This window comes from Molossus molossus, unplaced genomic scaffold, assembly GCF_014108415.1.
Source record: "Molossus molossus isolate mMolMol1 unplaced genomic scaffold, mMolMol1.p scaffold_m16_p_14, whole genome shotgun sequence".
Lineage (NCBI taxonomy): Eukaryota > Metazoa > Chordata > Mammalia > Chiroptera > Molossidae > Molossus > Molossus molossus.
Window position 1 is genome coordinate 89,092,572 of NW_023425349.1, and position 25,231 is coordinate 89,117,802.

Here is a 25,231-nt window from a genome sequence, read left to right on the forward strand (position 1 = left end):
GGACCCAAGGCAATATGCTCAATTAATATTTGACAAAGGTGGCAAGAACATACAGTGGAGTAAGGACAGCCTCTTTAATAAATGGTGTTGGAAAAATTGAACAGCTACATGCAGAAAAATGAAACTAGACCATCAACTTACACCCTACACAAGAATAGACTCTAAATGGATAAAAGACTTAAATGTGATTCCTGAATCCATAAAAATCCTAGAAGAAACTGTAGGCAACAAAATTTCAGACATAATACGCAGCAGAATTTTCACTGACACATCACCTAAGGCAACAGAAACAAAGGAGAAAATGAACACATGGAACTACATCAAACTCAAAAGCTACTGCACAGCAAAAGATACAATCATCAAAACAAAAAGGCTACCCCTGTATGGGAGAGCACAATTGCCAATGATATATCAGATAAGGGGTAAATTTCCAATATATATAGAGTGCTCATACAACTCCACAAAGGACGACAAAGAACCCAATTAAAAAATGGGCAGAGGAACTAAATAAACACCTCTCCAAACAGGACATACAGATGGCCAAGAGATATATGAAGAAATGCTCAACATCACTAATCATCAGAACGATGCAAATTAAATCAACAATGAGGTATCACCTCACACCTGTCAGAAGGGCCGACATCAACAAATCATCAAACAACAAGTGTTGTCGAGGGTGTGGAGAAAAGGGGACTCTAGTACACTGCTGGTGGGTATGCAGACTGGTGCAGCCACTATGGAAAACAATACCGTGTTACCTCAAAAAATTAAAAATTGAACTTCCAATTGACCCAGTGATCCCACTTCTAGGAATATACCCTAAGAAGGCTGAAAAACCAATGAGAAAGAATATATGTACCCCCATATTCATAGCAGCACTATTTACAATAGCTAAGATCTGGAAACAGCCCAAGTGTCCATCAGTAGACGAATGGATAAAAAAGGAGTGGTACATATACACAATGGAGTACTATGCAGCTGTAAGAAAGAAAGATCTCTTATTTTTGAGACTACATGGAGGGACTTGGAAAGTATCATCCTAAGTGAAACAAGACAAAGAGAGAAAGATAAGTATCATATGATCTCACATATTTGTGGAATATAATGATCATAACAGTCTGAGGAAAAGGATAGTCCCAGAGACGTGGAGATGGGGTACAGACTGACAATCTCCAGAAGAGGGGGGAGTGGTGGGGAGATAAACCACAGAACTTATATGCATGTATGCATGAACAGTGGACATGGACAACAAACTGGGGACAGTGCAGGGAGGGAGGGAGAGGGGGGAATCAGTGGGGGAAAAGGAGAAACATCTGTAACAAAAATTAATTAATAAAAAAATTAATTCATTAAAAAATAAAAATAAATAAATAAAAAGGCAAAAAAAAAAAAGATTATTCCTAGGTATCTTAGTTTTTTGTGGCAATGGTAAATGAGATTGCTTTTCCAGTTTCTCTTTCTGTGAATTAATTATTGGTGTATAAGAATGTCATCAATTTTTTAATGTTAATTTTGTATCCTGCTACTTTGCCAAATTCATTTATTAAGTCTCATAGATTTTTTATGAAGTCTTTAGGGTTTTCTGTATCCAATATCATAATATCTGCAAATAAGGACAGCTTCACTTCCTCCTTTCCAATTTGGATCCCTTTTATTTTTTTCTTCATGTCTAATTGCTGTGCCTAAGACTTCCAGTACTATGTTAAATAAGAGTGACGAAAGTGGGCATCCCTGTCATGTTCCTCTTCTTAAGAGAAATGCGTTTAGTTTTTGCCCATTGAGTATGATGTTGGCTGTAGGTCTTTCATATATGGCCTTTATTATGTTGAGATATGATCCCTCTATTCCCACATTGCTGAGCGTTTTTATCAGAAATAGGTGCTGGATTTTGTTGAATGCTTTTTCAGCATCTATTGATATGATCATACGGTTTCTATCTTTCATTTTGTTTATATAGTGTATCACATTTATTGATTTGCAAATATTGTACCAGCCTTGCATCCCTGGGATGAATCTCACTTGGTCACGGTGAATAATTTTTTGATATATTGCTGGATCCTATTTGCTAATATTTTGTTCAGGATTTGGCACCTATGTTCATCAGGAATATTGGCCTATAGTTTGCTTTCTTTATAGCGTCTTTATCTGGTTTTGGAAATAGAATTACGCTGGCCTCATAAAACGAGTTCTTGTACTACTATATCCAGTTGGACACCAAGGGTGCCCACCAGAGAGCACTGCTCCTCCTGTTGGGGAGATGGCTGAGACTCTGATGGCCAGACGGTCCTGGTGTGGTGCTTCTATCCTTCCAGCGAGCATTCTAGAACCTCAGCGTGGGGCTCTCCGCCCCCTTGTGCTAGCCCTGTGACAATGACATTAGCACTGTTCCTTGCCATCCTCATTTCAGTGGCCTAAGCACTGCCTGGCTTTCCCGTCTAGGCTCTCCTTCCGCCAAGGACATGGACATTCCAAGGAGTTGGAAGTGAGATCTAGGAGGTGAGCACTTTGCTTCCTGTGCACTGTGTCGTAAACAGATGAACAAACTGAATTTTTACTTTAAAAAAGGAATGGAAACCCACCCATGAATGAAAGGACCCCATAAGAAAGATCAGGCGGGACTAAGGAATGCAAAAGGGACCTGGAGGCCCTCGCTTGACAGATAGAGACCCTGAAGCTCTGTGAGGAGCGGCGGGGAGCTGGGGGAGAAACGCAGTGAGCGGCTGCCCTGAGATCCACGTCCAGGGATGTCTTGTTCAATGCTCCAAATAAATAAATTATTTTGCCTCCCACATGAGTTTTTCTCTGGAACAAACAGTCATGCTTGACTGCGCCTGAAGTTAAAACCCCTCCAAGGTAAACACACAATTCTCCTCCTTTAAAAACCAGACCAAATCGGTTTCTCAAATGATTTATGGCCTGAAATAAAACCTGTTCAGTTTCTGTGAACACTACAAGACATATGGTGCTTTCTCCCCTCCTCCTCCTTTTGCAGATAAAATCATGGCTGGACTTTTCCAGAAAGAAATTAAATGGAAGCCAGAATGACAGACAGTGTAGGTACTAATGTGTGCTCCGGGAGGGAGGACCCACAGTGGCTGGAGCAGTGGGAGAGGATGGGAGAAGGCGTGACCTTGGGTCAGCGCTGGCCCTTCCAGGGTTGCTGGAGAAAACCAGTGTCCCTGAGGTCTTCCTCCCGGCTAAGAACTCAATGCCGATGTATTTCACAGCTCATCCGCTAGGTCCTGCCAACTAGTTTATGAACCGTCGACAGCTTCTGAAAATGAAGTGGTCTTTTTTTATTATTATTAAATTTATTTATTTATTTTTTTGTTACAGATGTTTCTCCTTTTTTACCCCATTGGCACCCCCCACCCCACCTTAACCCTGCCCCGTCCCCGGCTTTGTTGTCCATGTCCATTGGTCAGGCATATATGCATATAAGTTCTGTGGTTTATCTCCCCACCCCCACCCTCTCTTCTGAGGAATGTCAGTCTGTGCCCTACTTCCATGTTTCTGGGTCTATCATATTCCTCAGACTGTTATGTTCATTATATTCTGTATATAAGTGAGATCATGTGGTATTTGTCTTTTTCTGCTTGGCTTATTTCACTTAGGATAATACTTTCCAGGTCCCTCCTGTCGTCTCAAAATATAAGAGATCTTTCTTTCTTACAGCTGCATAGTACTCCATTGTGTATATGTACCACTGCTTTTTTATCCATTCGTCTACTGATGAACACTTGGGCTGTTTCCAGATCTTAGCTATTGTAAAAAGTGCTGCTATGAATATGGGGGTACATATATTCTTCCTGATTGGTGTTTGAGGCTTCTTAGGGTATATTCCTAGAAGTGGAATCACTGGGTCAATTGGAAGTTCAATTTTTAATTTTTTGAGGTAACACGATATTGTTTTCCATAGTGGCTGCACCAGTCTGCATACCCACCAGCAGTTTACTAGAGTCCCCTTTTCTCCACACCCTCGCCAACACTTGTTGTTTGATGATTTGTTGATGGCGGCCATTCTAACAGGTGTGAGGTGATACCTCATTGTTGTTTTAATTTGCATCTCTCTGGTGATTAGTGATGTTGAGCATTTCTTCATATGTCTCTTGGCCATTTGTATGTCCTGTTTGGAGAGGTGTCTATTCAGCTCCTCTTCCCAGTTTTTAATTGGGTTCTTTGTCTTCCTTTTGTGGAGTTGTATAAGCACTCTCTATATATTGGAAATTAACGCCTTATCTGATATATCATCGGCAATGATGTTCTCCCATACAGTGGGTTGCCTTTCCATTTTGATTTTTGTTTCGTTTTTTTTGCCATGCAGAAGCTTTTTAGTTTGATGTAGTCCCATTTGTTCATTTTTTTCTTCGTTTCTGTTGCCCTAGGTGATGTATCAGTGAAAATTCTGCTCCGTATGATGTCCGAAATTTTGTTGCCTACATTTTCTTCTAGAATTTTTATGGATTCATGGGTCACATTTAAGTCTTTTATCCATTTTGAGTTTATTTTTGTGTATGATGTAAGTTCATGGTCTAGTTTCATTTTTCTGCATGTAGCTGTCCAATTTTCCCAATACCATTTATTAAAGAGGCTGTCCTTACTCCACTGTATGCTTTTGCCACCTTTGTCAAATATTAATTGAGCATATTGCCTTGGGTCCATTTCTGGGTTTTTAGTTCTGTTCACTGTTCTATATGCCTGTTCTAGTGCCAGTACCAGGCTGTTTTGATTACAGTCTCTTTGTAGTATAACCTGATATCTGGTATTGTGATCCCACCTACTTTGTTCTTCTTTTTCAAAATTGCTGTGGCTATTCAGGGACTTTTTTGGTTCCATATAAACTTTTGAAGTATTTGTTCTAGTTCTGTGAAATATGTCATTGCTATTTTGATGGAGATTGCATTGAATCTATAGATTGCTTTAGGTAGTATAAACATTTTAATGGTGTTAATTCTTCTAATCTATGAACAAGGTATGTGCTTTCACTTTTTTCTATCTTCCTCTATTTCTATTTTCAATGGGCTGTAGTTTTCTACAAATAGGTCCTTTACTTCTTTGTTTAAGTTTATTTCTAGGTATCTTAATTTTTTTGCCACAATGGTAAATGGGATTGATTTTTCAGTTTCTCTTTCTGTGAGTTCATCATGGGTGTATAGAATACCGTCGATTTCTTGACGTTAATTTTGTATCCTGCTACTTTTCCAAATTCATTTATTAAGTCTAGTAGATTTTGGATGGAGTCTTTAGGGTTTTCTATGTATATCATGTCATCTGCAAATAATGACAGTTTCACTTCCTCCTTTCCAATTTGGATCCCTTTTATTTATTTTTTTCTGTCTGATTGCTGTGGCTAAGACTTGCAGTACTATGTTAAATAACAGCGGTGAAAGTGGACATCCCTGTCTTGTTCCTGTTCTTAATGGAAATGTTTTTAGTTTCTGCCCATTGAGTATGATGTTGGCTGTAGGTCTTTCATATATGACCTTTATTATATCAATAGAGATCCCTCTATTCCCACATTGCTGAGCACTTTTATCAGAAATGGATGCTGGATTTTGTCAAATGCTTTTTCAGCACCTATTGATATGATCATGTAGTTTTTATTCTTCATTTAGTTTATGTGGTGTATCACATTTATTGATTTGCAAATATTGTACCATCCTTGCATCTCTGGAATGAATCCCACTTGGTCATAGTGAATAATTTTTTTGAAGTTTTGCTGGATCCTATTTGCTAGTATTTTGTTCAGGATTTTGACATCTATGTTCATCAGGGATATTGGCCTGTAGTTTTTTTTTCTTTGTAGTATCTTTTATTGGTTTTGGAATTAGCATTATGCAGGCCTCATAAAATGAGTGTGGAAGTCTTTCTTCTTCTTGAGTTTTTTGAAAGAGTTTGCGGAGAATGGGTATTAGTTCTTTGAATGTTTGATAAAATTCCCCCGTGAAGCCGTCTGGGCCTGGGCTTTTGTTTGCTGGGAGAGTATTAATTCCATCTTTAATTTCTTCTGTTGTTATTAGACTGTTCAAGTTTTCTATCTCTTCCTAGTTCAGTTTTGGGAGATTATGTGTTTCTAGAAATTTGTCCATTTCGCTTAGATTGTCGAATTTGTTGCCATATAGTTCTTCATAGTAGCTGTTAACAATCTTTTGTAATTCTGTGGTGTCGGTTGTTACTTCTCCTCTTTCATTTCTGATTTTGCATATTTGGCTTCTCTCTCTTTGTTTCTTGGTGAGTCTAGCTAAGGGTCCATCAGTCTTGTTTATCTTTTCGAAAAACCAGCTCTTTGTTTCATTGATCCTTTGAATTGTTTTTTTGGTCTCTATGTCCTTTATTTCTGCTCTGATCTTTACTATTTCCTTCCTTCTACTTGCTCTGAGGTTTTCTTTTTGTTTGCTCTCTAGTTCTTTAAGTTGTGAGGTTAGATAGTCTTTTAGAGATTTTTCTTGTTTCTTGAGGTAGGCCTGTAGTGCTATGAACTTCCCTCTCAGAACTGCTTTTGCTGCATCCCATAGATTTTGTGTTGTTGTGTGTTCATTCTCATTGGTTTCCAGGAAGTTTTTTATTTCTTCCTTGATCTCCTCAGTGACCCATTCACTGTTTAATAATATGCTATTTAGCTTCCATGTGTTCAAATGTCTTTGTATGTTCTTGTTGCAATTGATTTCTAGTTTCATGCCATTGTGATCTGAGAAGATGCTTGATATGATTTCAATCTTCTTGAACTTGTAGAGATTTAGTTTGTGTCCTATAATGTGGTCTATCTTTGAGAATGTCCCATGTGCACTTGGGGTGTAATTCTGTGTAGACATCTATTAAATATATTTGGTCTAGTGCTTCATTTAGAGTCTCTGTTTCCTTGCTAATTTTTTGTCTAGAGGATCTATCCAGTGCTCTCAACGGGGTGCTGAAGTCCCTTGCTATGATGGTATTGCTGTTGATTTCTCCTTTGAAGTCCTCCAGAAGATTTTTAATATATTTTGGTGCACCTATATTGGGTGCATATATGTTTTTCAAGGTTATATGTTCCTGTTGGATAGATCCTTTCAATATTATGTAGTGGCCTTCTTTGTCTCTAGTTATGGCCTTCATTTTGAAATCTATTTTATCAGATATGAGTATTGCTACCCCAGCTTTTTTTCCCTTTTTGTTTGCTTGGAAAATGTTTTTCCATCCCTTCAGTTTCAATCTATGTGAGTCTTTTGTTGTGAGGTGGGTCTCTTGTAAACAATATATAGATGAGTCATGCTTTCTTATCCAATCAGCTACTCTGTGTCTTTTTATGGGAGCATTCAATCCATTTACATTTAAGGTGATTATTTATATGTACTTATTTATTGCCATTTTTGTTTTGTGTGGTTCTATTTTTCTTCCCATTTTTCCTGCTAATTACAGCAGTCCTTTTAACATTTCTTGCAGTGCTGGTTTGGTGTTAATGTATTCCCTTAGCTTTTTTTTTTTTTTGTCTGGGAAGCTCTTTATTTGACCTTCTATTTTGAAGGATAGCCTTGCTGGGTAGAGTAGTCTTGGATTCAGATTCTTGTTTTTCATGACCTTGAATACTTCATGCCATTCCCTTCTGGCCTGTAGTGTTTCTTGTGTGAAGTCAGCTGAGAGCCTTATGGGGTTTCCTTTGCACATAACCTGTTGCTTATCTCTTGCTGCTTTTAGGATTCTCTCTTTGTCTTTAATTTTTGGCATTTTAATTACTATGTGTCTTGGTGCGGGCCTGTTTGGGTTCTTCTTACTTGGGACTCTCTGTGCTTCTTGAACTTGAATGCCTTCTTCCTTCACCAAATTAGGAAAGTTTTCTGTCACTATTTTTTTGAATACAGTATATTCTCTATCCCTTGCTTATTTTCTTCTTCTTCAGGGACTCCTATGATGCAAATATTATTACGTTTCCCGTTGTCCTACAGTTCTCTTAAGCTGTCTTCCTGTTTTTTAATCGTTTTTTCCTTTTGGTTTCTGATTGTTTAATTTTTTTCTACCCTTCTTCTAATTCACTGATCTGGTCCTCAGCTTCCTCTACTCTGCTTTTTAAACCTTCCAATGTGTTTTTCATTTGTGATATGTCACTTTTTATCTCTTCTTGGTGGTTTTTCATTTCCAGTTGGTTTATTTTCAGCATCTCTATGTCCTTACTCATGCTGTTGAGCTTCCTCAAGATCATGGCTCTGTTAACATGCCTAACTGGTCCACATTTATCTCCTCTTTGGTGGAGGTCTCTTGCTCTTTCATTTGGCTTCTGTTTCTGTGTTTCACCATTTTGGCTATCACTGTGGGCTTTGGAGCCTGTCAAGTTTTCCCTGTGGTGTTGGTGTTCTGCCTTTTGTAGCCCCCTCTCCTGGGTTTAGATGAGCGAGGGAGGACCCACGTTAAATACCACTGTCAAGTCTTACTTTCCTGGTTAAAGTTGCTAGCACAGGAAAGGTACTGTTATCTTCTAGCTTTTTGCCTGAAGGCTAGCAGGGGAGGTTACTTGATGAGTTTTGGGTTGTCAGTTGATTGAAAAACTCCCTCAGGTGTTCAGCACCAGGAGCTTTCACGAGGGGGGGGGGCAGATGCTGGTTGTTAATGAGCCTCAATTAGCACTTCAATGGCCCACAGGCTGGGGTTGGATCTCCGAGGGAGGGGCTGCTGCCTCTCCCCAGAGCCCTGGGAAGAAGCAATATGGCCACAGTCCTGTGTGGCTGCAACTCAGCAAAACTCTGAGCATCCTCCACATCCCGAGTGTCCCGACACAGTTCCAGACCAGTCTGCCCTCCCTCTGCTGGAGCCCAAGGTGAGTGGCTGTGGCTGTTTTAGCCTCTGTCCCGGCTCTGCGCTGTGGGGCCGCCTGGGCGCTGCTCCCAGCTGAGGCCGCTGCTGAACTGCGACCGTGGGCTCCCAGCCCCCGTGTCACGCCTTCGCAAGCCTACCAGGATCGAGTCAGTGTCCCTGGTTCTATGGTCCTCGCAAGCTGCTTTTCAGTTGGTTTTTCCCGTCGATTTGTCTGTGTTTTAGTTGTAATTCCAGTTTGGTTCTGGGAGACGGTCTGTGCAGCTCCGTTCACTCCGCCGCCATTTTGGAATCCTCTGACGTGGTCTTCTGGGTAGTGTGTCAGTGACAGCATTTGTCTTTAAAGGTCCTCACAGTTTTCATAATCCCCTCCCTTTACCCCCTATTCCACATCCACTCTGATTCGTGCCTGGGGCGTGTCCCCGAACTGCTCTGCCGCACCTCTTCCTGCTGCGGGACGACAGTGAGAATGGGCACCTTTCTGGGCAGCGTGCTCTGTGCGGCTCCATAGCCTGTTACTGTGCCCTCTAGTTAGGGACCGGTCTGGTGTCACAGCATCTGAGTGTGTGTCTCCTGTCCTGACGCCGCCAATACCCTTGTAGAGGGTATGACAGTCAGCGTGAGTGTGTGTATTGTTTTGGGGTTTTGTTTTTGTTGTTATTTAGTTTTCTTGGGCCAATAGAAATGTTTTCTTTAAAAAATGAGTTTGAATGTTTACACTTTTATAACCATGGGTTTAGAGTACAGTTCTTACCCTCACCAGTCCATACCTTCTAGAGGATGACATTTAGATATTATATTCATATTCATAAATAAAACTCATGTGTGACTTTTTTTGTATTAAAAGTTTGCTGATATCTTGTCACCATGCGGAGAAAGGAGGGGCTGAGCTCTGGAGGTCAGAGACCACAGTGGGAGACCCAGGACCCAACCTATCCCTCCCCAGTGAGAACTCACCCCTCTCCCTAAGATACAGACTCTTGCATCCTCATTGTTATCATATTCTGATTTGTCTCAAAACCCTCACTCCCTCCAAAGTCTGGACTGTGGTTGTGGGGAAGCCCCCACAGCTCAATTCTCTTCAAGTCAAGACCAGGAGTGATTAGGGGAGGGGGTATGTGCAGACCCAGGAGGTACCCACGAGGTTCCCTCTGCAGCCCACAAAGGGCAATAATAGAAGTCAGGGTTAGGGAAAGTAGCCAGGCCAACAGCACTGTACCGGAGAAAGGGCTGGGGCCCCCCACGAAACAGGCATTAACTAGTACAGGGTGCTGGCCCCTGCAGCAGGGAGCCCGGGTGCAGCTGGCATGGGGAAGGTGCATGGCCCTCCTCCGCTGGGCTAAGCTGGCAGAGGAGGTGCTGGCCCAGAGCTTAGACAAGCTTGAACCCAGTGGTGGATTTCAGGGAGATTTCCACTCCCCGCCTTTTCCCCATAGTAAAACCTTTCCTCCTCTTGTGTGGGGAAGAGTCATGGAAAGGAACTGGGGCTGGGGTGGTGGGAGCTCCCCTCCCTTCTCCTTTCTAGGGGCGATGATCACTCCCCTTGGCTGCCACCTTGGCCCGATCCACGACAGCAACCACTGGGGTGGTCTCCACGTTGTGGGTGGGTGGAGGTAGGACAGGCCTGGAGGGTGGGGGTGAGGGCAGGGGTGGGGGCAGGGGTGGGGGCAGTGGGTCGACTGGGGTTCTGGGAGGAAGGGGCAGCAGGGCAGAGGCCTCAATGAGTTTGGTCAGTCTCTGCCATAGGGTGCCTGCTAGATGGCGTTGGCAATCTCCTGCTGCGCCGGCAGGAAGTCCAGGGAGGGGTCTGGGGCCACGGGCATGGGCAGTGGCAGAGGCAGTGGAGGGAGAGGGGCTGGAGGGCGAAGGTGCCACTTGGACCTGCTGCGTGGCTGAGGTGGTGGAAGTGGAGGGCCTGGGTGGCGGAGACGAGGCCAAACAAGGCCCGATGGGGCAGCTGGGCGGTCTGCAGGCTGGAGGGGCGAGGCCTCACGCTCCTAGGGCGGTGGGTAGCCCCTTTCCTGGGGAGTAAAGGAGGGCTGGGCCCAGGGCTCCGGGGTGCCCCCACCCTCACCCCGCCCTCCGCTGAGGCTGGTGTATCTGCCCGTGGTTCTTCCCCGCGGTCCTCGGACAACACAGAGCGTTGGGCGCAAGCACTTGGGGCCAGTGTCTGTGAGGAGGCGGCCGCTGGGGGCTGCTGGGCCCCGCGCCAGCTCCTGGCCCTGCCACCCAGGCCCAAGGATGGCGAAGCGGGTCTCCTCCTGGCAGAGAAGGCGTCCTGGCGGGAGCCCCGCGCCCACGCACAGGGCGGCAGGCGGCCAGCTCCTCCTCGGTGCGGCCTGAGACGTCCTGCAGCCCTGGCCAGTGCGCTCCAGGGACGCCCACGCTGTCCCACCCGCTCGCCCACGCGCACCCGACCGCTCCGCCCGAGGCGGGTAGAGGGCCGGCACCTCCGAGTGGGGTCGGGGTCTGGTTCTCCGGGAAAGGGAACAGCGGCTGCGCAGGCCGGAGGTCCCGTCTGCCATCAGACCGCCTGGCGCATGGGGGCGCCGCCTCACCCCCGCCTGCCCTCGGCCATGCGTGACCTTTATACGGAAAGTTTCAACCTATATTACGTGGAATGAGAGATTTTAGTGTGTGGAAAATATCATGGAATTATGTGTGATTAAAAACTACATTAGAAATAGTAAAAATATTTAACTTTCATCAATAAATGGGCCAAAATTAAATGATCTGTGGTCATAAAAGGAATAGATTTCACATTAAACCAGCTTCCTCGCTGAAGATAAAATAATAACCTTTTTTTTAGTACCACTTATTGGTGAAGGAATCAAATTAAATATCTGCCTGCCCTGCCGCAAAGTACTTAGGAAGAACAAATGCCCAGAAACCAGTTTACCTTTCTGCCATGAGCATGAGTCTAGATTGAATAGGACTGAGGATTCCGCTTAGTGGAGGGAAGGAGTCTAGGATAGAAAAGACTGAAGAAGTGTATGGAGGAGGGAGGGAGGGAGGGAGGGAGGGAGGGAGGGAGGGAGGGGCAGAGGAAGGAAGGAACGAATGTGATGGTTAATATTATGTGACAACTTGGCTGGGCCATGGGGTGCCTAGATATTTGCTCAAATATTGCTCTGAGTGTTTCTGTGAGGGTGTTTTCGAATGAGATTAACATTTAAATCAAGAGACTAAAGATGCCCCAGTGTGGGTGGGCCTCATCCAATTAATTGAAGGCATCAGGATAACAAAAACTGACCCCCAACTCCCTCCCGGTAAGAAGGCTTCCCCGGCACCTGGCCTTCAGACTCTTCAGACTCCCACTGAGCCAGCCTCTCTCCTGGGCCTCCGCCTGCCGCCCTCACTGCAGGTTCCGGACCTGCCGGCCTCCATGACCAGGTGAGCCAATTCCTCACAGTACGTCTTTCCCTCCACCTGCACACCCTGTGGGTGCTGCTTCCCTGGACAAACCTGACTAATACCCACCCCCATTTTTCCCCATTTGGAAAAACACACAAAGTTCTTCTGGAATACGATGAAACAGTGCATTTACCAAGAGAAGTGCCTCATCCCGAACACACACTGCTCTACTTACTCCCTAGAGACCAGACATAAGAGAAAACTTTAAAAAACTGAATGGGGATATGAACCCCTCATCATGAAGAAGGACTCTAGGGACTCAGTGGTCAATATGCCTTTGCCACCCACTCTCCATCTCCACATCCCAAAGGCCTTGCAGATTCTTAGGAGAAGACCTCTTCAGGACGACCTCTTCCAAATGTGGGGTGCACTTCCTTACACAGTACCGAGGACAGAAGGCTGGCGATGTATGAGCCCCCGCCCCTTGAAGTGAGGATGGGCACCTGGGCAGCTCAGCTTCCCTGGTCACTGCCACTACTCTCCAGTCGGGGGTTCCTGCCGTGCAGGGGGAGACAGAAGAGGAGGGTGGTCTGACAGCCAGTCACTTGCTTTATACAAAACTAGCAGTCCCTACAGACACCTCAATTTTGTCCAAAATTTAGTACTCCTTTAAATTAATAGATTATATATTTAGGGTAGTTTTAGGTTCACAAGGTCTGTCTTCATAGCACCATCTACTGTGGGCTTGGACCACTGCAGCCCCTTCCTGTGGGGGTGGGGAGGGGTTAGGTGGAAGGAAAAGGAGCTCCCTCGGTGACACAGACACTGATTGAGGGTGACGATCTCCTAGACATCAGGCAAGGCGCTGCGGAAATAAAAAAATTAAATAGAGTGCCAGAAAGAGGAGAGAGAGCGCAAGAAACTGAAAACCTATTTGAAAAAATAATGACAGAAAACTTCCCTAACTTGGCAAAAAAAACATACAAGTCCTGGAAACACAGAGAGCCCCAAACAAGATGAACCCCAAGAGGCCCACACCAAGACACATCATCATCAAAATGCAAAAGGTTCGCCCTGGCCAGTTTGGCTCAGCGGTTAGAGCGTCGGCCTGCGGTCCGGAGAGACCCGGGTTCGGTTCCCGCTAAGGGCACATACCTCGGTTGTAGTTTGTCCCCGGCCCTGGTTGGTCGTGCGGGTGGCAGCCACTCGATGTGTCCCTTCACGTCGATGTTTCTCTCTCTCTCCCTTCCTCTCTCTCCCTCCCACTCTATCTGTACAAAAAAGAAAAAATATCCTCGGGTGAGGATAAAAAAAAAAAAATGCAAAAGGTTCAAGACAAAGAGTGAAGAAGCAGCAAGAGAAAAGTAGTTAGTTACCTAAAAGGTAAAAAAAGGGTTAATAACATTTTAAAGAGTAAAGGTAAAAGCTTGCAAAAGGCGGAAACTGTGAAAAATGTGTTGCTTGCACGACCTTTGCTCAGCCTTCTGTTGAGTAAGGATTATCCAGATTTCTGCAAGACCATGAATCACCCAGCAGATGCAGGATGAGGTACCAGATAAGTCCAACTGCAAAGTGGACAGTGGGCCCGGCAGAGTACGTCAGCAGGAACTGCCTGAAGCTAGAAGCAGAGTATATAACCTACACCCCAACTGTTGTTGGAAGCTGACTCCTTTTTCTGGCTCAGCCCGCCTGCACCCAGGCGCATGCAATAAAATTGTTTTGCTCTACAAAAAAAAAAAAAATTAAATAGAAATAGCCTTTATTTTCTGAACCCTGTGCTCTCACTTAATAATATATAATACATCGTATAGGGAATGATAGCAAAGAAAATCTAGCAGAATAAAGTGCTAGGGACCAATGGCTTTTTTCCTACCAGGAAGGGCCTCTCTCTGTAGTTTATTACTTTTTTGTTGTTGTTGTTAATCATCATGTGAGGATTTTTCTCCATTGATTTTTAGATAGAGTGGAAGGGAGGAAAGGAGGGAGAGATAGAGAGAGAGAACAACATTGATGTGAGAGAGACACATGGATTGGTTGCCTCCCACGCAACCCCAAATGGGGCCGGGAATTGAACCCACCAGCCACCAAGGTATGTGCCCTTGACTGGGAATCAAACCAGAGACTCTTTGGTCCTTGAGCTGATGCTCTAACTGCTCAGCCACACTGGCCAGAGTTGGACTTTACCTTTTTTGGGTTGGTGGGTGTCCTGGGACATTCACCACATGGGATGACCGGGTGGAGCCTAGGGTCCACAGGCCTGGGACCCATGAGGTCGCGGTACTGAGAAAAGCCCCTCAGTCTCTTCCACGTCCTCTGTCCTCTGTTTCAGGAATATGCTTCGTTCCCCCTTCCCGTTTCCCTCAGGGACTCCCCTCCCCGACTTCTGAAACTCTATTATGCCCTAATCATAACAGACCTTCTTATGGCCTATTAAATCCTGCCCCCTTTTCCTGGATGATGGCAAAGGCTTGATTTTCTTATCTTCCCAGGAGGTGAGAGAAAATATTTACATTCCGCTTCTGTCAAGCAGCAAATTAGGAAAGTCTAGATGACACATTCAGCTATACCTGGAGACTTCGAAATGAGAAGCATGGCCAGGGTCCGAGGGGCACCTTAGGTTCAAGAGCTACATCGGATGGGGCATTTGGGGACACATCTGAATCCCAGCAATACTAGTTCTGAAAATCCTGGAAACATTTCCCAGAGGGAGGGTGTTCAGAAATGCTGAGATCCACGAACGTTCAGACTCTCACTGAACTGATGCAGAGAAGAGGTTACATCTGCCCGGACTACAGAGCTCCATCTGGAGAGAGGAGAGAAAAGACAGTTCAGCCACAGCCCAGGATGTGGAAGCCACCTATGTGTCCACTGACTGACAAATGGATAAAACCATGAGGTGTGGACATAAAATGGAACATTATACAGCCTTAAAAAGGAGGGAATCCTGAACACGCTGCAGTGTGGCTGAACCCAGAGCGCATTACGCATTGTAAAGTTAGCCAGTCGCAGGACAGATACCGTGTGACCCCACTCACATGAGGTCCCTAGTGTAGTCAAATTCATAGACGCAGAGAGGTGCTGAGAGCAGGGGACTGGGGGGGGGGGGGGGGCTGCTGTCCAGTGGCCGTCAAGTGTCAGTCATGCAGGAGGAGAAAGCTGTCGAGATGGCCCATGAACGCTGAGCCTATATAATGATACAGTGCTGTGCACCTAACATTTGTTAAGAGGATAGTTCTTAAGTTAAGTGTGCTTATCCCAATAAAATTAACACTTAAAAATAAATAAAATTGATTGCATAAACACTGAAAATGAAAAAAGAAAGCAAGAGCTCAGACATGACAGCCGTCCCAAGAGGCAGGAGGGCCAGCTGGAAAGCCCTGCAAGGCACTGCGGGGAACATTTTGGCTTGAGAATGCCACATAGATTCTGGGCTGTTTTCAGAACAATTTTTCATGCCCGGGTCAGAACCCCTTTCTCCTCCTTCCAGGAGTAGATGACCACCCTCTACTCTCGGGCAAGGGCCCAGGTGGCACTGAGCCGCTCTTAGGCCCAGCCCAGGCCAGGCTGTGCTACAGCCCCGTGCACCCACCGCCCTGGCCACAGGAGAGGTCTGGGAGGGATGTGCAGCCCCGCAGGGCAGGCAGAGTTCCCGCGCCCACTCTGGCCCAGAGGATGCCCACCGGATACCCAGAGGATGCCCACAGGATACCCCGAGGAGGCAAGAGACTCCCTGGGACCTGAGAGGAGCCCCCTTCTGAGAGCAAGAGCAGGGAGGGACCAGCTCCCAAGCAGAGGTCTCTCAGAAGCCAGGAGCCCGACTTGAGGGCGCCACCTACTGCTGAATCAGACCCTTCTCAGCGCATGAGTCAATGGACTCCTGGTGGGACTGAGGTTTCTGTCACTTCTGCCCAGATTTCTGATACGTTTCCATAAAAATAGCATCTTAATTAAGATAGAACATAAGGGTATTTGTCATATTTGATGATACATTACTACATGTAATTTTTAAAGTCAGCCATTATATGAGATGAAACAGTAATAGGTGCTACTATGACAGGTGGGGGAGCCCCTCTTCCCCCACACACACCTGGGCCAAACCACCTACAGCTCCAGTTGTTTTGACTCCCTGGCCAGAAGGTGGCGCTTGCGACACTCACCCTCTAAGGACTGTAATTTGGCTTTCTAAGTGCTCATTTGTGGTTTGCAACACTTGATGGTATAATTACAAAATAAACTCGCCACCGTCAAGGGTGCAGCTGTATGTTTTGAGGATGCAGGCAGCCCAGGTACTGCCCCTTCCCCTTTGCCCTGCCCTCCTGAGTACCACAGAGAGGACTCTGTTCGGTGGAGACCAGGGCAGTGCGTGCACTTCAGTCAGAGGAAGCAAACTGGTTCTCCGAGGAGCTCTTGAATTTTTTTTAATCCTCACCTGAGGATATTTTTCTGTTTATCTTCAGAGAGAGTGGGAGGAAGGGAGAGAGAGAGATGTGACAGAGACACACTGATTGGTTGCCTCACGCGTGATCCGACCAGGGCCCAGGACCCAGGACCCAGCCACAACCAAGGTATGTGCTCTTGAGCTAAATCAAACCCATGACTCTCTGGTCCACAGGCCAATGATCTAACTGCTGGGCCAAACCGGCCAGGGCGACCACTTGAATTTTTTAAGTTATTTGTTGAACTGACCAGTTGTCTCTTTACATCAATTTTAGAATTTAAGTATGGCAACAACTTTATCTCCGCGGAGGGACACGACGTGTTTGTGTCATTTGGTAACAAGAAGAGCAGGGCCCGCTTTCCAGTGTGGACTCTCCCATACCGACCATCGACTTTACACTCAGTAATTATTTTGGCCTCTGATGTTGGCATATTTGCATTCTCCTTTTGCTTGGCTTGAGTTTCCATTTGTTATGGTGACTGTCCTGTTCAGCTTACATTTTAATATAAACCATCTAAGTATATTTAAAAGACTATATGAAAATAAACTTTTAATACTTTTTCAGGGAAAAGGACCAAACCATTGGGTGGATACAGTACACACCTTTGACACTTTGCCTTAAAAATAGCTCCTCTGCCCTGGCCAGTTTGGCTCAGCGGTTGAGTGTCAGCCCGCGGACCAGAGAGTCCTGGGTTCAGTTCCCGCTAGGGGCACATACCACCAAAAACAAAACAAAACAATAAAAAACATTGGCACTGCCAGTCAATCGATGTGTCTCTCTCACATCGATGTTTCTCCCTCTCTTCCTCCCTCTCTCCTTCCTGCTCTAGCTGAAGATAAATGCAAAAAATAAAAAGAATAGCTCCTCTGCCCTGGCTGGTTTGGCTCAGTGGTTAGAGCATCGGCCGCTGACCAGGTTCAGTTCCTGCTAAAAGCATGTATCTTGGTTGCAGTTTGTCCCCGGCCCCGGTCAGGCTTTTGCGGGTGGCAGCCACTTGATGTGTCTCTCACATCAGTGTTTCTCTTTCTATTCCTCCCTCTCTCCTTCACGCTCTATCTGAAGATAAATGCAAAAATGACATCAGGTAAGGATAAAAAAAAGAATAGCTCCTCTTCTGCAAAAAATCTCTCTCTAGTTTACTGACCACACAAACCTTTCCTCAGACCACTCCTGTCGTTCAGGAGAATGGAGAGATACTGAAAAGGCGTCCCTCTGTCCACCTCTACTGGGAGCCCTGTTATAGGTGTCGTGGTTGCTGAGTGTGCCTGTGTGTGACTCTGTGACATTCCTCTACATCCACTGTTTCCAAACTATGAACCAAGAAGCACCAGGAAACAACCCCATGTCCCCCAACAGGAAAACGGTTAGGCCAAGGGTGGCCTGTTCATATAGTGAAATACAACTCGGCAGTAAAAATGATCAACTACTGATACACGAGGTGGATGGATCTCAGAAACATAATGTAGCATGAAAGAAACCAGACACACAGGACCATGGGCTGTGTGAGTCCATTTGTGCCGAGTTCCGGGACAGGAAGACCACCCACCCGCAGCTGTGGGGCTCAGACAAGTCGGGGGCCAGCTGGGGGCGGGCGATGGACATGGGCCTCAAGGGGCACAAGGAGACATCTGTGGTGAAGGAGTGTTCTGTCTCCACTGGACAGTAGTCTCACAACTGTGTGCATCAAATGGGGTATCCTTAAAGGAACACATCTTATTTATGCAAATTGTACCTTATAATGTTTGTCACCTTGTTAAAAATGAGTGTCCTATGGCACGTTCCAATGTGTCCTTTAAGGAGGAATCCTGGTGAACTGACACCGGGAAACGAGCATAAGAACAGCTAACCTGGTGTGTTGGTGCAGGACTTCTCAGGACCTACGCTGCTGTGATGACAGTGAGGACGCTCCATGGCCTCGAGCACAGAGCAGGAAGTGCTGCACGAGGTTGACCCCGGCTCGGGATGGCAGGTACACGTCTGTCTGTAGCTCCTACACGGCTGGTGCAGCCACAGACCCCGTTCACAGAGACCCTGCCTCCTAGTGCTGCAAAACCAACCCTCAACAGGCAACAATGATGAGAACCAAAGTGAAAAATAAAGTCTACAGCCAGCCCTCTGCTATGGGTAGGTGTTTGGGAGGGTCACCATGAAATCTCAGTCTCCTAATGGCAGCACCTCCACATCCTTAAATGCTCACCTTTCACGCTGGGGGGCTTCTCCAGTTTCTCACGCCTACAATCGACAGCCAGACCAAACACCCCTTGACCTGTCAGCGCGGTATGTGTCAGTCTGAGCAAACAGCTTTCCTCTTCAGTTTGGCGTGGAAGTGGTTTGCCTTCTCGTGTGCTTATGTGACTAGCAGCATACCACGCTGTAACCGAAGTGCCCCAAACATGATAGTTGTAGTAATATAGCTTCTGTGACCAGTCACTCGGCCCTGTCTTGCCCAGACCAATAATTCTTTGCAGATGTCACATTCGAAAAATAACACTGTTTACAGTTCACACGCTTCGGCCAGGAGTATAAAAATCTTGCTCTTCCTGACCAAAGTGGGTGCACACCATTCTAGTACAGGACACGCCAAATACATAAACCTACACCTGCTGACTATTGTTCTGCATGTATCATGGATGTCTCAGGTGGTAAATAACTGTTCAAAACAGTGACAGTCATGGGACAGGCAGCGTCACTAATGAATGCTCTGAAATGTTAGACAACAGAGACACCTGTTGTGTTCCCTGAAGAGACCCGTGTCACACACAATTTCCCTTTGGGCTCACAGCAAGTTTGTTTTGTGGAGAGATGTGATGATAAAACAAAATGAATAAAATAAAATAAAAACATTGCGGCCCTGGCTGGTTTGGCTCAGCGGTTGGAGTGTTGGCCTGCAGACTGAAGAGTCGAGGGTTCAATTCTCGGTCAAGGGCATGTACCTAGCTTGGGGGTTTGATCCCAGGCCCCAGTTGGGGTCATGTAGGAGGCAACCAACTGATGTGTCCCTCTCACACAGATGTCTCCCCCCACCCCTTCCCACTCTATCTGAAAAAAACATCAATAGAAAAATATCCTCAGGTGAGGGAAAAAAAAGCCCAGCTGGTGTGGCTCAGGGGTTGAGCATCGACCCAGGCACCAAGAGATCACTGGTTTGATTCTCAGTCAGGGCACATGCCCAGGTTGTGGGCTCGATCCCCAGTAGGGGGCGTGCAAGAGGCATCCAATTGATGTTCTCTCTCATCGATGTTTCTATCTATCTCTCCCTCCCTTCCTCTCTCTCTAAAATCAATGAAGAAAAATTATTTAAAACACAAAAACATTGCAATGATGTAAAGTAGCATTGCTCGATGACCGTGTGTACAAAAGTCACAAAAATATACAGGTTGTTAAGACACTTCTGCTGGGCACGCCCACTTTCACTCCCACTGTGCTCCGCACTCTGCCTCTTCAGTCCTGACTCCGCTAGACAGCCTGTTCCTGGGCCAGACAGCCTCCACCTGCCCACAGGGGGCCCTCTGCTGGCTGAGGGCCACAGTCCGAAATCCAGACCACTCTCAAAGCCAAATGCTTGCCTGAGTTTGAAGCCCCAAAGCCTGGCCTGAGTTTCCTTAGATTTTTTATTTATCTTACTTGGTATAAATATTCACATGTTTCATTGCACAAAAGAATATGTTTGAGCCCTGACCAGTTTGGCTCAGCAGTTAGAGCATCAGCCTGCGGTCCAGAGAGACCCGAGTTTGGTTCCCGCTAAGGGCGCGTACTTCAGCTGCAGTTTGTCCCCGGCCCTGGTTTGTTGTGCAGGTGGTAGCCACTCGATGTGTCCCTTTCACATCGATGTTTCTCTCTTTCTCTCTCTCTCCCTCCCACTCTATCTGAACAAAAAATGGAAAAATGTCCTCGAGTGAGGATAAAAAATTTTTTTAAAAAGAATATGTTTGATTTGAAGTGCTTCCCAGTCCCTGGCAGAGGTGGTTGACAATACAGAATGTATTGTCCCTTCTGCTCCCCTCCCCTAGGTGCAGCCCTCTGATTCTCCGATACCAGCTGGGTTGCAGCTCTTCAATTCACTTCTGACACCATCTCCCCTAGCTTGTGTCAGACCCCTCAAGTTAAGGGCTCAGTCCCAAGAGTCTGTCTCCACTCCAACACCAGCTGCAAGTCCCAAGGGCCACCCATACTTCTCACCAACCAGCCATAAACTCAGAGGTTCCCAGGATCCCCTCCTCAGGTTTGCAAATTTCCTGCAATGGCTCACAGAACTCAGAAAATCACTTTACTTCCATTTACCAATTTAATCTAAAGGATATGACTCAGGAGCAGTCCGATGAAAAGGTACAGGTGGTGAGGTCCGGGTGGGCCCCAGGCACCGGAGCCTCTGTCCCCGTGGAGTTAGGGTGCACCCCCTCCTGAATGCATGTGTGCTCATCAACCCTGAAGCTCTCTGATCTTGTGCAAGAGTTTTTATAAGCCAACTTCCAGCCCCTCTGCCCTCCTCAGAGAGATCAGCTGGGTCCTCCTGGTGACCAGCGCCACCCAGAGTCACCTCATTATTGTGCACTCAGGATGGAAAGGGGCTCCCTATGAATCTCAAGATGCTCTCATCGTGTAGGAAACCCAGCGTTGCAGGACGCCTGTGCCAGGAACTAGAGAACTAGACCAGGTACACCTTTTGTTCCGCGCTGCTGGCTGTCCACACAGTGCGGACCAGTGCGGGCGGCCACCCACCACTCCACTGCCCTGGTCCTGCTTTCACGGGGCCGCACTAGGTCACAAAGGACGTTTGCATGAATTAGGAAGAGATATTCTCCTAAAAGCCGCAGCTCAACCAGGGCTCCCATCCTGAGGCCCACAGCCTGGTGTCTGCAAAAGACCATCCTAACCCATAGGAAAAGTTGATAGGAGGTTATTTGAGCCAACTCTTTGAGGTCGTGCCCTGAAGCAGGCTATCCAGACTCTGAGAAAAGGCTCCAGAGAATGGCAGTTGTGCAGGTCTTCTCGTGCGTTAGCATCAAAGTCCTAGGGAGGGTTCCACGAACCCACTGGTGGGAGGCTAAGGAGGTGGGAGAAGGCAAAGCAAGGAAATGTCTAAATGGGATAAAGAACAAAACGGAGAGACACGTACTTCTTTTACATTAATGGGTACATGCCCGGCCAGTGTGGCTCAGAGGATGGAGCATCGTCCCATGGATAGAGAAGTCCTGTTTTGATTCAGGTTAGGACACAAGCCTGGGTTTTCGGTTTGATCCCCAGTAGAGAGCGTGCAGGAGGCAGCAGACTGATGTATCTCTCTCACACAGATGTTTCTATCTCTCCCTCTCTCTCTAAAAAAAATCAGTAAACATATTTTTTTTTCATCTTCACCCGAGGACATTTTTGCATTTATCTTCAGATAGAGTGGGAGGGAGAGAGGGAAGAAGAGAGATAGAGAAACATCGATGTGAGAGAGACACATCGAGTGGTTGCCACCCACATGACCCCAACCGGGGCTGGGGACAAACTGCAACTGAGGTACGTGCCTTGAGGGAACCAAACCCGGGACTCTCTGGTCTGCGGGCCAACACTCTGACTGCTGAGCCAAACCAGCCATGGCTAAAAACATATTTTTTTAAAAAAAAGCTTAACATTGATAGGTACAGGATAGTTAACATGTAACATTTACAGCATATGGAGATGGTATGCCAGCAACAAAATAACAAGGAGTCTCTGGTGCTCTTAGGGATCTGGAAAAGAAAATCACTCTGCCATTTCAAAAGCATGTTACCCTAGATGCTGAGAACAATGGGCAGGGCTCACTTAAGGTAAAGATTGACCTTTGCTAAGGAAGCTATAGGCCCAGGGAGTGACTACCCGCTATGACCAGTTAGGATTTGTGATCCGACCATCCTGTGTGGGCACTTCAGTCCCTGGCTCGCCAGGCCTGCCATGTGGCCCCCGGGCTTGTCAGGTTGACTGCAGAGCCCCTGAGGTTCACAGTGGCAAGCAAACAGGCTGCATGTCAGCCCACCCGCCCTCTCGGGCCTGCAGCAGGCAGACCACGTTTATTCAGCACATCCCACAGACCCCAAGGCTGACTGCCCGGCCACACCAGCAGCAGCTTAGGTCTGAGAAAGTGATTATTGGTTCTGGTGACAACCAGACGGTCATGTTCCCAGCACAAGAAAGCCCGCGTGAATACCTGAAATTTTCTAATAAAGCCCTAACAAGGTAGCTGCTGAAATGAGCAGTAGTCCCTCCCCTGAGTGACAACTTTGTCCTTATCAGTGACTTCCCAGGCCCATTTGTCTAATTGCACAGTGTAACTGAGACCTCCTTTGGTGGATCCCATCCCCTCGTGGGTGCCTGGTGTCCAGCCTGGGGCTGATGACCTCCTTGATCACCCAGAGCAGGCTCGGCCTCACAAGAGGCTGCCCATCTTCCCCTTGCTCGGGCTCCCTCTGGCCCCTCTGGGGCACGTAACCCCTTTGCTATAACAAGCTAATAAACCTAGAGGGTGTGTTGGACAAGTTGCTAAAAGGCAATGCAGAAGAGGAAAATGTTTAAACAGTGGGCCAGATGTGATTTCCCCCCTAGTTTAACAAAAAGCACTTGAGGAATTGAACACATCACCTTGGTCTGTGCATATCCACAAAAGTGCTTTCTTCTTCCACCTCCACTCACATTTCAGAAAACCCCACTTCCACTCACAGGAGTTTCTCCTCCATGGACCCACCTCGTCCCCCAGGCCATGGGGCCATGCTTCCAAAGCTGTACGGAAATGACACTCTGGATTGCTATATCCAGCCAAACCATCGATCAAATATAAGGATAGAATATTTTCTTTTTTAACATGTTTTTTTTATTTATTTTAGAGACAGAGGAAGGGAGAGGAAGAGATAGAGAGAAACATCAATGGGAGAGAGAAACATCAATCAGCTGTCTCCTGCACGCCCCACACTGGGGATTGAGCCTGTGACCTGGGCATGTGCCCTGACGAGGAATCAAGGTGACAGCCTCTTGGTGTATGGGACGACACTCAGCCAACTGAGCCACATCGGCCGGGGCAAGGATAGAATATTTTCAGAGACACAGGTGCCATCACCCTTCCTCCAGAACCGTCGAAGAATATGCTCCATCCAAATGAGAGCGTCAACCAGGAGAAAAGACATGGGATGCAGGAAGCTAGAGCACAACAATGGATAAGGCGATTCCCAAGATGATGAGAAGGGACACCCCAAGCTGCAGCAGAGCCCCAAACGTAAAAATCGACCAGTCCTGTTTGGACCAGCATGGCCCAGAGAAAGTGGAATAATCATCACCAAAACACCTGTTGCTATTTTCTTATCTTTCTAACTGGAGGGCTCCACCAGGTGAGCTGGGTACAGATTCCCATACATATTTTGTTTGTTTTGACCATGAGATGATTGACATTTTTAAATATTCCTTCCATGTCTGTCTCAGCAGTTCTATTTTACCCCACAAAGTGTTTTTAATGCATTGCTAGGCGCTGGCTATAAGGCATGATGAGCTGTGCAACGTGAGATTCAGAGCAGCCCGTCCCTCCGCGTGAATTTTTACCAGATAGCCCTGCTGCCCCAAATGGGGTGAGCCCCCACTTCCCAACGCTCTCTCCTCACCTTTCTCAAAACCAAAGCCAGATTACTTCCCAGAAATTCTCCACAGCATAGCTTTTCCTGGAAACCTTTACCTAACACTGACAGTATTGAGCTTCTCTTATCCAGCTGGTTTTGTGTTGCTACTCGGACTGCAAAGCGAAGCCCGTTTTCACACTACGTTTGCAGACGGAGAACGAAGGTTGGTACAGCTGTCATTTCTGGAGGAGGCGGGGCAACAGGCTTTCTAGATGACTGGTCATGATCTAGTTCTTAATCTGGGTGGTGAACACAGGAACTTTATCATTATTATTATCATTATTACTACTTAAAGTCTATAAATACAGTCATCAGTTCTATAGAAATCCCGGTTAGTCTGCTCAGGCTCGAGCACCACAGAGAGGGAACACAAACTGTTCCTCTGCAAGTCCCAGGTCAGGCGAGGCCGGCTGGGGTGTCCTGAGGCCTGTCTGGCCCTGCAGAGGGCCTCTCCTCCGCGCACAGGCTGCTCTCTGTGCCTGTGTCCTCCTCTCCTCTCCTGTCAGGACACCAGTCAGATTGGCTCAGGGCCCACCTAGTGATTTCATTTAACCTTGCCTACCTCTTTAAAGACCCCCATGGACGCCATGGCCGGTTTGGCTCAGCGGTTAGAGCGTCCGCCTGCGGTCCGGAGAGACCCGGGTTCGGTTCCCGCTAAGGGCATGTACCTTGGTTGCAGTTTGTCCCCGGCCCTGGTTGGCCGGGTGGGTGGCAGCCACTCGATGTGTCCCTTTCACATCGATGTTTCTCTCTCTCTCTCTTCCTCTCTCTCCCTCCCACTCTGTCTGTACAAAAAATGGAAAAATGTCCTCAGGTGAGGATAAAAAAAAAAAGACCCCATGGACAAATTCAGTCCCCTTCTTCGGTCCTGGGGGTGAGGATTCCAACATCTGAATTTCGGGTGGGGAGAACACAACTCAGCCCATAACAGCATCATAATTTTCAAATTTTATGATAAAAATATTAAAAATATATACAAAGTAATAAAAAGAGTAATAGGCAAAAAAAGAAAATTAAAATTTTAAAGACTCTTGC

The 25,231-nt window shown here is 46.5% G+C and overlaps 1 pseudogene; it reads right to left on the reverse strand.

The window, feature by feature from the left end:
- Nucleotides 1–10,302: 10,302 nt before the first annotated feature.
- Nucleotides 10,303–24,785, reverse strand: LOC118629373 (annotated as a pseudogene).
- Between the last annotated feature and the right edge of the window lie 446 nt (nucleotides 24,786–25,231).